This window comes from Mustela erminea, chromosome 1, assembly GCF_009829155.1.
Source record: "Mustela erminea isolate mMusErm1 chromosome 1, mMusErm1.Pri, whole genome shotgun sequence".
NCBI classification, from domain to species: domain Eukaryota; kingdom Metazoa; phylum Chordata; class Mammalia; order Carnivora; family Mustelidae; genus Mustela; species Mustela erminea.
In genome coordinates, this window is record NC_045614.1 from 124085647 (window position 1) to 124101199 (window position 15553).

At 36.8% G+C, this 15553-nt stretch overlaps 1 protein-coding gene across 2 annotated transcripts in view; it reads left to right on the forward strand.

Moving 5' to 3' along the window:
* SPATA16 (spermatogenesis associated 16) overlaps window positions 1–15553 on the forward strand; it is a 243516-nt gene that overhangs the window by 178320 nt on the left and 49643 nt on the right. The window lies entirely within an intron of this gene.

The following is a 15553-nucleotide window of genomic DNA, read 5'->3' on the forward strand; positions in this document are numbered from 1 at the left end:
CCAACCCTTTACCAGATATGTCATTTGCAAATATCTTCTCCCATTCCATAGGTTGCCTTTAAGTTTTGTTGATTGTTTCCTTCACTGTACAGAAGCTTTTTATCTTGATGAAGTCCCAATCATTGATTTTTGCTTTTATTTCCCTTGCTTCAGGAGACCTATCTAGAAGCTGTTCTATAGCCCAAGACAGAAAGATTAATACCCGTGCCCTCTAGAAGGAGCTTTATGTTTTCAGTTCTCACATTTAGGTCTTTAATCCATGTTGAGTTTATTTTTGTGTATGGGGTAAGAAAGTGATCCAGTTTTGTTTTGTTGCCATCCAGTTTTCTCAACACCATTTGTTGAAGAAATTATCTTTTTCCCATTTGGATATTCTTTCCTCCTTTGTCAAAGATTTATTGACCATATAACTATAGTTTCATATCTGGGTTTTCTGTCTTATTCCACTGATCTATGTGTCTATTTTTATGCAAGTACCATACAGTTTTAGTTACTACCACTTTGCAATATAACTTGAAATCTGGACTGTGACACCTCCAGTTCTGTTTTTCTTTTCCAAGATTGCTTTGGCTATTTGAGTTCTTTTATGGTTCCATATGAATTTTAGAATTGTTTAGGGATACATTCTTTTAATCTGATGAATTGAAATGGGAAGTTATTTTAAGGTTTAAAGTAGAACTAGTCCTCTAGGTCTAGCACAATATTCCTTATGCTATGATGTTTCTATACTTTAAGAGAAGAGGTAGAGACACCTGCATGGCTCAGTCCGTTGAGCATCCAACTCTTGATTTCAGCTCAGGTCATGCACTCAGGGTCCTTGGATGGACCCCCACAATGGGTTCCAGACTCAGCGTAGAGTATGCTTGAGATTCTCTCTCCATCTCCCTATGCCCCTCCCCCACTCACACACTCTTTTTCTCTCTAAGACAAATAAATTAATCTTTTCAAAAATAAGTAAAAGGAGAGGTAAATTCTAGAAACTAATTAATTATTTATTAATTAATTATTAATAATTATTCTAGATAAACGGTTTTTATCTTTTTAATTTTTTATTTATTAATACATTAATAAATTAATATTTATTTAATTTGTTTATTTATTTTATAGAGGGAGAGTGCAGGGGGAAGGGTGGAAGGAGAGGGAAAGAGGCAGATTCCCTGCTGAGCGGGAAGCCTGATGCAGGGCTAAATCTCACAACCCTGAGATTATGACCTGAAATGAAATCAAGAGTTAGATTCTTAACTGACTGAGCTAACCAGGAGCTCCATAAACTCTAAATTTTTTTAAAATGAAGGAATAACCTGTAGTAAAACACTACCTTTCCCCATATTCCTCATCAGTAAACTAGAGGATTATAGTATTTTCCAGAAGATGAAATTTTTCCAATGCTTCCTTTTTCTACTTTCCTTCTTCCATCTATCTCACACTTCAAACTTCCCTCTTTCCTTATGTTCTTGGATCGTTGATATCCAAATGAGATCTGGTTGCTCAAGTATACATAGAGGACACAACACTGACATTCTCCCTTTTCCCTCTTTTTGTCTTTGGAAGACACTGGCTTTTATTCATTCATTCAAAAATCATTTTTAATATCTACTATGTGCCAACCATTATTGTGAATTAAGACAAAGACAAAGCCATTCAATGGCTACCATGGTAAGGAAAATCTCTAAATGCACATACCTAATATCACATCTTCCCATTAAGAGTCCTTCATTCCTCATTTTCATGGTTTTGAGACCAAGTCACTGGTTTGTATGATTAATAATGTACTCTGTTAGCGATCGCTTTTAAAGTGCCAGGTATTATGGAGTAAGATGATTCTCATTTTGAAACAGAAGAACAGCAACCAGAGAAAACAAATAGCTTTTCCAAAGATGCATAGCAAATTAGTGGTGGCAGGCCTTGGATTTGAACCCATGTCTTTGCTATTGAGCTGTAGCATTTCCATCTGATAAGAGCAGAGGTGTGACAGAAGTATTAAATTTAGGTCCTACATAGCCATTATTTTTCACTCTCTTTAGAGGAAACGTATTACATAAACATAAATAGTGATGATTGAATACTGAATCTCTAAAGAACAATGAGAATTTAAAGGCAAGGTAAGGGAAGAGAAGAAACCATAGTGTATGCTATAATGATCACTGATGCTGATTTACTCTGAACATTTTGTAAGGAAGTGGATAAGAATGTTTCAGAACTCACATTTTTTGCTAATTGTTATAAAGCATTTATTATTTGTTATGGATATATTAAGAGGTTTTTGGGGAGTAGCCTTAATAGCAAACAAGAATCATGTCTATCTAGTGTCATGGAAAATGAATTAGATTCAGCTATTTCCATATCTATTCTTGGATCCATTGGTAATGAAGAGAAATTCATTGAGGATATCACCTCTTTGATAATTCTTCTACTGGGAGAATGAGTTTAGTTATATTTAACTTACTTTACAGAGAAATCATAAAGATTAATTAATATTTTGGAAGCACTGTTGCCACTCAGAGTTTAAAAACAATAATAACTTTAATGAGCCAGATTCATGTCTCATGTAACTCTATCAAACCTGTTATCAAGATGAATTGTGATCTATTGGCAAGACGATTCATGCTAAAGGATCTTATATGTTGGAAAAGAAGATAATAAGTTACTAATGATTGTTTCTATTATTTTATAATTACTAATTGCTGGAGTATGACAGTGCTATATAAGGAAACTAGAGAGGAAAGACACAGCTTCTGGAGGGAAAAGCAGAGGTAGAGAAGATAGTCTAGAATTTTAAATTTCATTGGGATTGGTTAGGTGCTTCCCCTGTAGAACCTGTACTTTAGGTGACCAATGCTATTGCACTGATGACATTACTTGACTGGTACAAATCAGGGAAGGATCTTCCCCAAAGTCATTGTTGTAATGGTAGTGAAACCACTGTTATTAACTGTATGTATACAGTCTGTGGTCTGGCTTCTTTTCCCCCATGCAATTTTAATGTGAGCGAGGACCTGAAACATAGGAAAAGGGAACATAAAACGTTATCTTTAGCATCTGTATCTCTCTTATAGGTGGTACCAAGAGATTAGGGCAGGCAGTAGCTAGAAAGTGAGTCACACAAAGAGAATAGCTATTTTGTTTTGTTGACACTTCCCCAAAACCAGGATTTTCCTTTTTTCTGTCTCATAGATAGAATTTAAGAAACTTCTATTCTGCCAAAAATTTATTCAGTTATTTATTTCAACAAATAGGCACATAGCAAAGCAGATGTGTGCAAACAGACTTTTTTTTTTTTTTTTAACCTATACATATTCATCTTTGGTCTGTTCAGAGCCAGTAATATATTCTATCCCATTCCCATGGACTCAGTCTCCTTCAGTCTTTTTTTTTTTTTCAGTGTTCCAAAAATCATTGTTTATGCACCACACCCAGTACTCCATACAATACATGCCCTCCTTAATACCCACCACCAGGCTCACCCCTCCCCTCCAAACCCTCAGTTTGTTTCTCAGAGTCCACAGTCTCTCATGGTTCATCTCTCCCTCCAATTTCCCCCAACACTTCTCCTCTCCAATCACTAATTTCTAGGAACTCTTTCTTGAGCTCTCTGTATCCTTTCTTATATACACCATGTCTTTTAAATGGATGTAGAAATTTTTTTTTAACTCCCAATGTCCTCCATGTCACCAAACTGGAAAGAGCCAAGATGCCCTTCAACAGATGAATGGATAAAGAAGATATGGTCCATATATACAATAGAATATTATGCCTCCTTCAATCATTTCTAAAATTTAATCTTCCTTCAGTAACTATCTAATCAAATTCACTAGCTTCCCTTCCCCTTTCCATGGGATTTTCTTCTTTCCCGGTCTGGTTCAACTTTCACAGAGCTCAAGCATACCCATTGCCTAAAAAGGTCAGTGGATATATGAGGAAAGATTCTTTTTTTCGAAGTCTGATGCAGGCTGGTACAGCTGCTGATTACATGGCTAATGCAACATGAGATCACCTCTGTTGGCGAGCACAACCAAATGGGCTCATTTATGTGACACATTAGGTGACCCAAAGATACCTGTATGAGTTCTCCATGCTGTCTTTTGATGTAGATGCTTTTTTATATGTATACCAATCACCCTCACCACGTAAGTTGGCCCAAACTAGAGCCATTCTCTGAGATTCCCTTTCATTGCCAGAGTGCTGGCTAGTGAACCCAGTCACTTTCTGGATCTTACTCGAAAAATCCTCTGTACTCCACTAAAGACTGGGAGTAGTTTTAGCCCTATATCCAATTCGCTGTTAGTCTGCCATGTCTCTTCTCCCTTCTTCTTTTTTTTTTTTTTAAGATTTTTATTTATTTATTTGACAGACAGATTACAAGTAGGCAGAGGAGATAGGCAGAGAGAGAGAGGAGGAAGCAGGCTCCCCGTCGAGCAGAGAGCCCGATGTGGGGCTCGATCCCAGAACCCTGGGACCATAACCTGAGCTGAAGGCAGAGGTTTTAACGCACTGAGCCACCCAGGCGCCCCATCTCTTCTCCCTTTCTTGATGCTCCAGAATCCTAAGATCCTCAAGACAAAAAGAGAATCAACAATGGATGGGTGGTTTGTTCATCTGTTCATTTATTCATCAAACACTTATTGGGCACATATATTCCAAACTCTATTCTAGGGAGTGCTAGAATATACCTGCTCCTAAGAAAGGACCTGACCTTAGTAATTTGTAATTAAGGGTAAATATTGGACTATATTTTTCCAATCTTCTGGAGAATATTTTCAATTAAAACCTAAGCTCTAATGGTGGAATGGAAGGCTGACTCTAATTTAAAGAATGATGGAGGAGAAAACAGACAAGGGAGCAGTTTGGAACTAGAAATCCTCCCCCCTGAAAGCGGCAGAGACTAACTAGTTGTTTACCAAGTTATTTTTTCCTCTCACGTATGTAACTAAAATACATTTCCAGCCTCTCTTGTGAGTGAGTAATGGCCAATAGAATGTGGGCAGAAAAAGTACATGCCACTTTCGGGGCTGGTCCATAAAACCCTACAATGCAGAACTCTCTTTTCCTGGCCACTGTAGATAGGACTGTGAAACCGAAGAAGCCACAGACAAAAGAAGCTTGGAGTCCCTGAATGACCATGTTGAAGGTCACCCCTCTAAAGATCCACATGAGCAAAAAACAAAATTCTCTCGCTTTAAATCACCGAGATCTGGATTTGGAGGTCTTTTGTTTTGGGTGTTTTTGTTGTTAAAATGCATAGCTTTACTCTATTGCACTGCCCTATATCATAACAGGTAGGCAGCTTGTTACTCTATCCACAATGCACACAATAAATTCTTGTGAACTCAGTGACTGAATAAACACTCCCTCAGAAACACTCAGTTTGTCCACATTCTTTTCTTTTTTTTTTTTTTTTTTTAAGATTTTATTTATTTATTTGACAGAGAGAAATCACAAGTAGACGGAGAGGCAGACAGAGAGAGAGAGGAAGGGAAGCAGGCTCCCTGCTGAGCAGAGAGCCCGACGCGGGACTCGATCCCAGGACCCTGAGATCATGACCCGAGCCGAAGGCAGCGGCTTAACCCACTGAGCCACCCAGGCGCCCCCACATTCTTTTCTACTTCACTCTCACTCATCCTTCTCCATACAGCTACCGGTGACTGCTCTCAAGCACACATGTTTATACCCACAATGGAAAAATAATATTTCAGGAGACCCACTGATGGCCCACGGAAAGCAGAACACAAGTATGTAGTTTTGATTTTGGCCATAAGAATTTCTAAATTATAAAGTTCATCAAAATAAACAATCAACAGATGAAGGTCATAAAATCTATACCTTGAAGATCTTGGATAAAGAGTTACCTATCTATGTTGTGCTGGATAAGTAGTTATTATCATTAAAACTTGGAGACTAACACTTAATTCTCCCAGATGGGCTGGCAGAAAAACCTCTAACTCAGAAACTCTGCCCAATCCAGGTCACCTTCATCAAGCCTAGATAGTGTTGAGTTCTTTACACCTCCATCTTGTGACAGTGCAGTGAGCCCAGCAATAGCTGGCAGAGGTGGCGGTAATGAGCAGGTAAAGTTTTCACAATAAAGATTTCTGGGGCAGTATTTTTTTCTCTAGCTAACCTTCAATTCACAGTCACCCATGTCAGGGATTTCCACAAAAACAGATGGAAAGGGGAAAGCTATAAAAATAAATCAATTTTGAGATGTGTATAGGTATAAATATTTTTAATCTTCTTACTGAATAGACCAACTAAATGAGTGATTTGTTATGAGAAAAATCCACTTCACCCTCAGTGGCAGACACTAGAACCATATTGCCCTTCTAAGGTCTACAAGACCGACGAGGGAAGGTTAAAATTCAAATCTGCCTTCTGGGACAACCAGGCTTATACATCCTCAGAAACTTACTGTGCATCCTCTGCTATTTGGAGAATCTGGTAAGACCAGCCAAAATCTTAAGCTGTATTATATTATGTTTCTCAGAGAAAAAAAATTACTGAATTTTTAGCAGAGTAGCTCTCCATTTTTCTTATTTAAAGAAAAATCCAGTTTGATTCATGCCGAGTAGTCAGGGTATATAAAGCAAATAATAATTCATCAGCCCCAGAATTATGTTTTCATTTATAAAGATTTTGCTCAAGATTTTTATTCATATATTCCAGCAAAATAATGTAATTTTGTATAGTTCTCATTCTTGCATGGTTGTATTTTAATAATAATAAAGTAATACAATAAGCATATCCTGTCTCCTCTTGATGAAAATATCAAGATTTATTTGCTAAATAAATAAATATTCAATAATGGATCTATGCTTAGTAATGTTTAATAGAAAAGTTTTCTGGATCAGATATCAATTACTCTAACACTTAGGTGGATAGAGTCATATTTTGTCTTTCCAATGCAATTTAACTCCCAGGAGTAAATATGTATGTTCAGAGGAATAATATATTGTTTTAAAATAGGCCTTTAAGAATTGCTTTATACTGAAATTTATAACCCTGTTCTTGTTCAGCCATCATTCACCAGTAAGGATAATACATTCTTGTGCTTTCTAGAACAAGAAGTTAAAAATTCCTCATTTTATTCTTTTTTTCTTTAAAATGTTATAATTTTATCATGATCATGAGTTTTCAAGATCAGACTATTTCCTCTTTGTAACTCACTTTCTCAGATGGAAAAGGTTATAGAATAAAAGGCCTATTCCCCAATATTATTACGAAAGTATTATGGCCAGGTTGGTTATAAAGATGATAAATCATCTTATATTTGTACCACAGTATTCTTGTTAGAAACAAAGAATCATTCCCAAAGTACAGAAATCCCTCATATAGAGAGCTAAATTCTCTGTTCTTAAAAATATAAAAATGTTGGGGCACCTGAGTGGCTCAGTCTTTAAATGTCTGCCTTCAGCTCAGGTCATGATCCCAGGGTCCTGGGATCAAGCCCCGCACTGGGCTCCCTGCTCAGTGGAAAACCTGCTTCTCCCTCTTCCACTCCTGCTTATATTCCCTCTTTGGTTGTCTCTCTGTCAAATAAATAAATAAATAAATAAATAAAATCTTTTAAAAATATATGAAAATGCTGGTGTTTCCAACTGGAAGTGTGGTTTTCTGGCACTGTTCGATCTTCTCAATGAACAGTTCACTTGTCCTTTGCAGTAGCAGGTTACAGCACTGTTTGCCTCTGGTCTCCATCATCTACTCTTACCTTCCATGACTGTACTTCTCCTGCACCTCCCTGGAACTTTAATTCATCCTGGTTGGTATGTTTTCTTATGGAGTCTGACTGAAGACAGATAGAGTGGCATTTAAAGAAATACCATTTAATGATCCAAAAATAAGTGGAAGTATTGTAAATTTTTACTGCAGCCTCTCAAAATAAAAAATGGGTTGGGGCAAGATGGAGCTCTTACCGTGGGATACATGGCAGGAAGCAGGTTTTACAGGTACGGTACCCATAATGCTCAGCAAAACCTTGTGATACACATACACACTCACAAATACATATATATGCATGCACAAATGCAGACACACACACATACACACACACTTATATGGCACCTTCTTTCCAAGTTCCCTCTCCCACTCAAGGCTCTCCAAATATTCTTCCCAAATTTATTTCTTCATAAATAGATTAGGTCCTTTCCAGTGTTAATCTCTAGGAATATTGTGAATGAAATTGTTGATCCTGTTTAATTCTAATAAGTATATAAAAATTTATAGAACACATTTTGGGTATTAATCTCACTTATGGCTTTATCACCCATCTCTTACTTTTCCTTTTGCTCTGTTTTCCTCAGACATTCTTGTACACTTTTTCTTATGTTATAAATATCTATGTAAGGCAAGTCATTACACTTCTACTGTGGGATATAAACAAACAAATAAGTAGATTACCAATCCAGATAGGCAGGGAAATTAAATTTTCAGTTTATGTAAGTCTTGTTTTGCATTCTTAGTTAACTATCCAAGAGTCACTTTCTATAAGATGTAGAATCTAACCAAAACTGAAAAAGTAGTAACTATGAAAAAGATCAAGAAAAATAATGCTAGTATATATTTAAGTTTAATTATTGGTAATAATGTCATAATACTGTTATCATAATAATGGCACCACCAAGATGTATTCAATTTTTCTATCTTTGTCTAGTTGTAAAAATTAATTCCTAATCCTCAAACAGTTGAGTCTTAAATAAGGAATATATTCTTCCCAGATTCTTGAAGAGTTTATGATTGCCTTGCATCTCAACTATAATATTTTAAGGATTCCAAAGTATTTGCAGATATACTGAACTACTAGCTAAATCCCTATATCAGAAATCTTTGGTTTCAAGTGGAAGGAATCACAGATCAAACTGACTTCATTATATTATAAGTTTTAAAGGGGTAAGGAGAGGTATGGAACACATTGCTTTATATTATTGAAAGATCCACAGGCGGCACTGCCTTTAAATGCAGATTAATCCCACAACTTACTTACTGCTCTGTTTTCTGCTGTCAGCTTTATTCTCAAGTTCTGCCTGGTATTCCACTACCTATACCATCCCCTCAAGTGCTAGGACCTTGAGTAATAACAAAATGCTCAAATGTCATTACAGATCTCAAATCACATTGTCCTGAAGAACAGTGAGTGCCTCTTCCACGCAGTCCCTGGACTCACTCTTACTCATTGACCCAAATTGCACTTATGTTTATGATTGAACCAAAACTGAGGTCAAGGTAATGCCAGGATTGAGTGGTCTGCACCAGTTAGGCCTCACTTTTAGAGCAGGTAGAGATTAAGAAATTTGCCAAGAGGAAAAAGAAGTAAGGAGAGAAGGCATAGTAGATAACCAACCAAGAAATGTCCACTCTAATTCTTATATCCTGCAAAAATATAGCTGGGGGCACTTGGGTAGCTGAGTCAGTTGAGTATGTCTGACTCTGGATTTTAGCTCAGGTCATGACTTTGGGGTTGTGAAATTGAGCCCCATGTCAGCCTCTGTGCTCAGTAGGGTATCTGCTTAGGATTCTCTTGATTCTCTTTCTCACTCGCTCGCTCTCTCTCTGCCCCTTCCCTACTCTCTAGCTCTCTCTCTCTCTCTCAATTAAACAAATATTTTAAAAAGCTGTTTATGGGATTATAACAACATTGTATTATTTCTTTGACTGTGACTCTAATAATATTAAAGGGAATAACAGTATCTTTAATGTTTGTATTGTCTCAGGTCTACATTGGTGGGGATAAAATTAAGAAACTCTCCCAGAATCAATAAAGTACAGCAAATTAAACATAAAACTTTGGAATCAACATGAATTCCAGGTGAAATGGAAATGAACTAAGCATAAAAATCCTGTGGGATTATTTGTTTTTTCAAAGTTTATATATGGTCTATGAGACCAACCTTAAAAATTCAAAGATCCGTTTTGAATCAGAGAAGACCAACAACCTGAAGTGAAAATTAAGAATCTCAGGAATGGAAACCAAATTTTTTCCATTTGCATCCAGAACTCTATAATGAAGGTCAAAGGGAAAATGCAGCTTTTTATATGAAGATTCATTATACATAGAGCTTTCTCACACATCAAATGCAAAAATCAAACTATGCTATGTTTTTAAAAGTAGAAACTGTTTTATTATTTATGGGAGGCAATAATGATAACTTAGCTGCAAAGCTGCTGCCTTTTGCTATTTTCTTGCTGATGTGAATTTGTGGATAACTTCCAAGATAGAAGTATTGGCATTAAAAGGAGTACAAGATAAAACTCAGAAAATGGTTGGAAAAGAACTAATGACAAAGTGTTGGCATTACGAAGATACTGTAGAAGCTAAACTCTGAAACTGATCAGTAAAAAGAAGTCATATAACACTGACATGGTCCCATCTCATACTGAGCAATTGGGACCTTTAGAAATGAGATTTTGCTCCAACCCAAAATGTCAGAACATTTTGTTATGGACAAAGGGCAGAGAAATGACATAGATGCCAGAAAATAGAGAAGGAAATGAAACTTAGAGAAAGGTGATGATAGAACACTAACAGATCTGCATACTTCTAAAAGAGTTTTTAAATTTTTTGTGCTTTTTCTTTTTTAAAAAAATTTGCTTTGTAAAGTTCATTCGTAGTTTGTTGTCTACGCTTATGATGAGGTGTCCAACAGAAAACACTGATGCTGATGGCCTCTACATTTTGTACTTTACTTCCAGAGAGCTTATATTTTACAGATATTTAACTTCATAACAGTTAAAGCTATTGCTCATATATATAGATGAGTCTGCTGATCTACAATCAATATTTCATGTTTGTGCAGATGCTTTTCTAGTGATGCCGACAGTTTTGCTAAGTCAGACTCTCTCTATTGACCCAATCTTTTTGTGACTATGAGTTTGTATTTCTCAGAGAACAAGCTGCGACAAAGGTACAACCCAAATATGAAACTAATTTTTCCATCCAGGCAAAGCTACTCTGTTCATTTGAGCATTTTACTCCATTGAGTTATGCAATACTTATTATTTTACTTCCTTCACCCTTCATAAGTTAAACAGAAACCACTTGAGATTTAGGTAAAATAAGGACCAAAGTCTGTGTGATATTTATTTCTAAGCTTAGTGACAAAGAAATAAATCATATCTCAGAAGCTCTGAACATTTTATTCGTTCTTTCTGAAGTTCTTTTTTTGAAAAAGATTTTTTGAAGTTCTTTTTTTTGATCATTAAAAATTCAGGGTTTGGAAAAGTTTGTTTTTAGATTCAAATATTGATGAGCACCTACTAGATGCTTAGGCATGGGCATAACTTAAAAATAACTTAAAAGAGGATTAAAACTTGTTAGGGAGATAAGACATACTCCCATGTAACCTTAGGAAATTCACTCTGGAGTGAATAATATAGATTTCTTTAAGAGTTTGAAGAGTGATGTTGAAATATTCAGGTAAACCTGCATGGACAAGATGGGACTTAAATTAGGTACATCTGGAAAGATAGTCATCAACTGAATAAAGAGAAAAAGAGAATATGTAAGTGTTTCTTAGGAAAAGAAGTTTTCTGAACAAAGAAAAGTTCAGAAGCAGGATAAGCACAGGCTGGTACAAGTTAGTGAAATCAGCAGAGCGGATGATAAAGGTTTATATTGGAGGAAATGTAGGAATTAGGTAGAGACTGTGAAACAGATACACACAGTTGAGAACCCTGAATACCAAGAAAGAAGTCACTAAAGTTCCTGAGAAAGTATGTGGCAAACACAAAGGCAATGTTCCAGAAATATTCCTTGCATGGTGGGGTGGCACAAAATGATAGTGGTGGCAGTGACGTTGGCTGGGAAACTTTTTCTGTAATCCAGATGTTATGTGACCAGAAATTTGACCAGGATGGTAACAATGGTTATGCTAAGAAAGAAGTTAATATGAGATGTATTACAATGGGCAGACTTAATTAGTTTTTGAGACTCACTAAATGTCAGAGATAAGAAGAAAGAAAAGTCAACAATGGCTACCAGATTCTAAGCGCGAATAATTGGGTGAATAATGGTTATCCTAACAACACATCAGTGAAAAACAGGGAAGAGGGAAGTTGTGGAAATTATGAAAATCACTTTTGAAGAACATATTTGCTCCCTTCTGGTGATTTCTGTAATGATGAGCCAATAGTAATGTATCAGGAGACATTTGGAAATGCTGGGTTTGAATTTGGCGATGATTTTTCAGACCAGACTAGAGCTTTGATCTCTTTTTGCTTAGAAGTAAGAGGGAAAGCCACAAAAATTGAGAAAGCCCCCAGGAGTGTGTATATGAAGAACTCGTCAGTGAGCCAGGGACCGCCTAGAAGAGTACTGACTGAGAAGGCAGGAGGAACAACGGAGAAAGAGAATCTGGGAGGTGTGTGTGTGTAGGAGAGAGGGTGAAAGACAGGCACAGAGACAGAGAGAAAGAAAGTAAAGAGACTGTCACTGTACTCCAGGGAGGTGACTTCAAGGAGGAGGGCAATGCTAAAGAAGGTCAAGCTGCATGAATGACTTGAAGACCTGAAAACTGGTCAGTTCCAGAGTTCTGTGGTACAATGAAAGGTTCTTGATAAAGGGCAGACTTCATCCTCTTTTGCTGAGGTGAGACATATTTCAAAAAGAATTGCAAGATTATGTTTCTATGCAAGAAACTTAATCTGCATAATCTATCTTTGATATATTTTTTTAAAGCATCGCTGGTGGTAAAAATTTGGAACTATGTCATACCTGCAAACTGATTTTTTAATGATAAATTTGGCCATGGTCATCTAAATTTCATCTCTAATTGCGATAAATTGTAAAAGGATGCATTAAGGTACTTATTTCTTTTCAGTTCTTCTGACATGACAGAAGCAAAGAAGACATTTTTAATCAATTCAACTTTTCTACCAAAGAACAAAAAAATACAATCTGGTTAACTTTCATATCTATCAGGGGCACAGGGCTTTTCGGACGTAGGTAGAGGTTTATGAGCATAAAATTGAGAACAATTAGCACTCAAATTAATGTTACATGAGATTCAACATCTGGTAAGTATGTCGTCATTTTGGGTCATAGACCACCTGCTAGGCTAAATGTTCATACAATTGCAATTTACTCTGCATACAAATCGAATAAGAATGATACTTTAAAAAATATTTTTTTCTAAACTTAACAGTATGAATGTAGGGGCCTCTCACATTTTAAAAAACATCGCCTGGAATTTAATAATAGATCAAACACACAAGATGAAACATATAGGGTCGAAAGGAGCAGAAAATAGTTCTATTTTTGCAAGCATATTTTATAATAAAATAGCTATAGTGCTCACATTAGTTTCACTAGTCATTCTAATCACTGCAACTATTAGTATCAGTCTCCTCTTTGTCCCCCAAATATTTATGAGCATGAAGACATCAACCTCTCAAAGTTCTCCTGTTATTTATATAATCGAGCTCTCAAACATCTGGCTGCTTCTGGCAATAGAGCTGCACTGGAAAATGACAAATCTCAAGATGCTCCCTACAAACCCACTATAAACACCAGCCTATGGGCTGCACACCCCAATCAGTTCTGGACTTTGCCACTCTGGGGCCTCCTGTCACTTTAGTGTAGACCTTAAAGTTTTAAAGGTGTCCTGCCAGGAGCCCTCTCTGTGCTAACAGGTTTCAGCCATGGGATCCAGAAGCTTCTATGTCTGGATGCTCCTTTCTGGGTTTGTGTGGAGGTCAGAGCAGCCACACCAATTCTTGGGGACTCTAGTCTTCCAGAGGTACCCAAGAAGCCAAGAACATCTCCATAGGACAGTCCCCAGCATCATCCCCAGAATGGCCCATGGAGGCCTGCAAGCCTTCTATGTCAGGGAGCAAAAGCAGATGAAAGAGCAAACCATAGCCAGGGATCACATATCTTCCGGCCTTAATCTCCAGAGTATGTCAATTCCTGAAGATGCTGACAATTTATAAATATTGGCATCTTATAGAGAACTAAAGGATGAACACTAAAGAAATGCGATGACCGTGTATCAGGGTGAGTTAGTGGCCTTTTGATTTCTCAGCAAAACTGGCAAGCTCTTCCTGTATTGTTCAGAGCAAGACAGTATTCAGTTGGAAGCAGAGGGTGTGTCTGTGATGATCTAATGCAGATTTCAAAAGCAAAGAAATTTCCTGCACTTTTGAGATTGAAATGCAGAAATCACATTTTTATCTTGTTTATAGAAATGAGACATCCTTTTAAAAAGAAGCCGTTTGTAATTCAAATACCAACTCAAGAGGCATGTTTAAGCTGCACGTTAAAACCCACAAAAGTTACTCTCTTCATTCTGAGAACTCTGTGTGCTTGCTATACTTTTCTAGTTAGGGTAGGAAATGTTCTACCCAGAATCATTGGCATTGCCATGATTCTGGAACACATTTCCCATTGGTTTTCAGAGTGATCATTATTGTCATGGCTAAATTGTCCTGGGAATAGTTTTGGGAGTTAAGTTTTGACATCCAGTTGCCTTTCAGTTCTGGTCCCTCCCATTTGCTCACTGTGATCTTAGGAAAGTTTGCAACCTCTTCTTAAAGCTCAATTTTGCCATCTGTAAGCTGGGCATAATAATATGCCCTGTCCTGCCTGGTTCTTGAGTGAAAAAGGTAATCCTGAAAAAGCATATGGAACAGAGGTTCTAAATAATAATCTCAGGCCAGATAAGCCCTCAATAATCTCAAGGGATTGCCTGATTTTGAATCACCATGAAAAGACTAAAGCATATCTAATATATTTTGTTCTGTATCTTTGAAACAAAGATATTTTGTGATATTTTTAATTTTTTTCAATAGTGAGCATACATGTTAACTCTCTGTCTGACAAGCATACCCTATTTTCTTAACCAAAATGTGCCAAAGAGCTTTGAGAAATTATTGTTCTGGGGAAGGATTGAAGATGGCTATTGCATGTGAGGTGTAGAATAGGGTACAGACATGAGGATGGGTGGTCAGTATCCCATGCTCCAAATAGAACAGCTCTATTTTAGCAACTTTAAATATTGGGCTTAGTAAATTTCTGTTCGAACGAAGGATTCTGCAGCTAAAAACAAGAATGGAGGATTCCATGGAGGGTGGATAAAAACACTCATGGTTTACTACATCTATTTTTTTTTTGAGATTTATTTATTTTAGAGAGAGACAGTGCACAAGCAGGAGAGGGGCAGAGGGAGAAAGAGAGAGAATCTCAGGCAGATTCTGTGCTGAGCTTAGAGCCCCATCTCAAACCCAGGGCCCTGAGATCATGACCTAAGCCAAAATCAAGAGTTAGCCACTTAACTGATCGCACCACCCAAGAATCCCACATTTATTATTTTTTAAGGACATATGACAGATAAATAATGAAGGCTATATCTGAATCATTACCATTTAAGTTCTGATTCTACATTAAAAATTGACCTTTAACTAAATCATAATTCAAGGATATTTGGAATTCCATTTTTTTCCCTTTCTGGCAGCGTTAAGTAGGGAGAGCTCATTAAACCCTCTGCTCATCATCGTTCATTTGTGAAGTCTATCACAATCAAAGTGTTATTACTCAGAATAGAAGTGAATTAAGTGAATCTGGCCA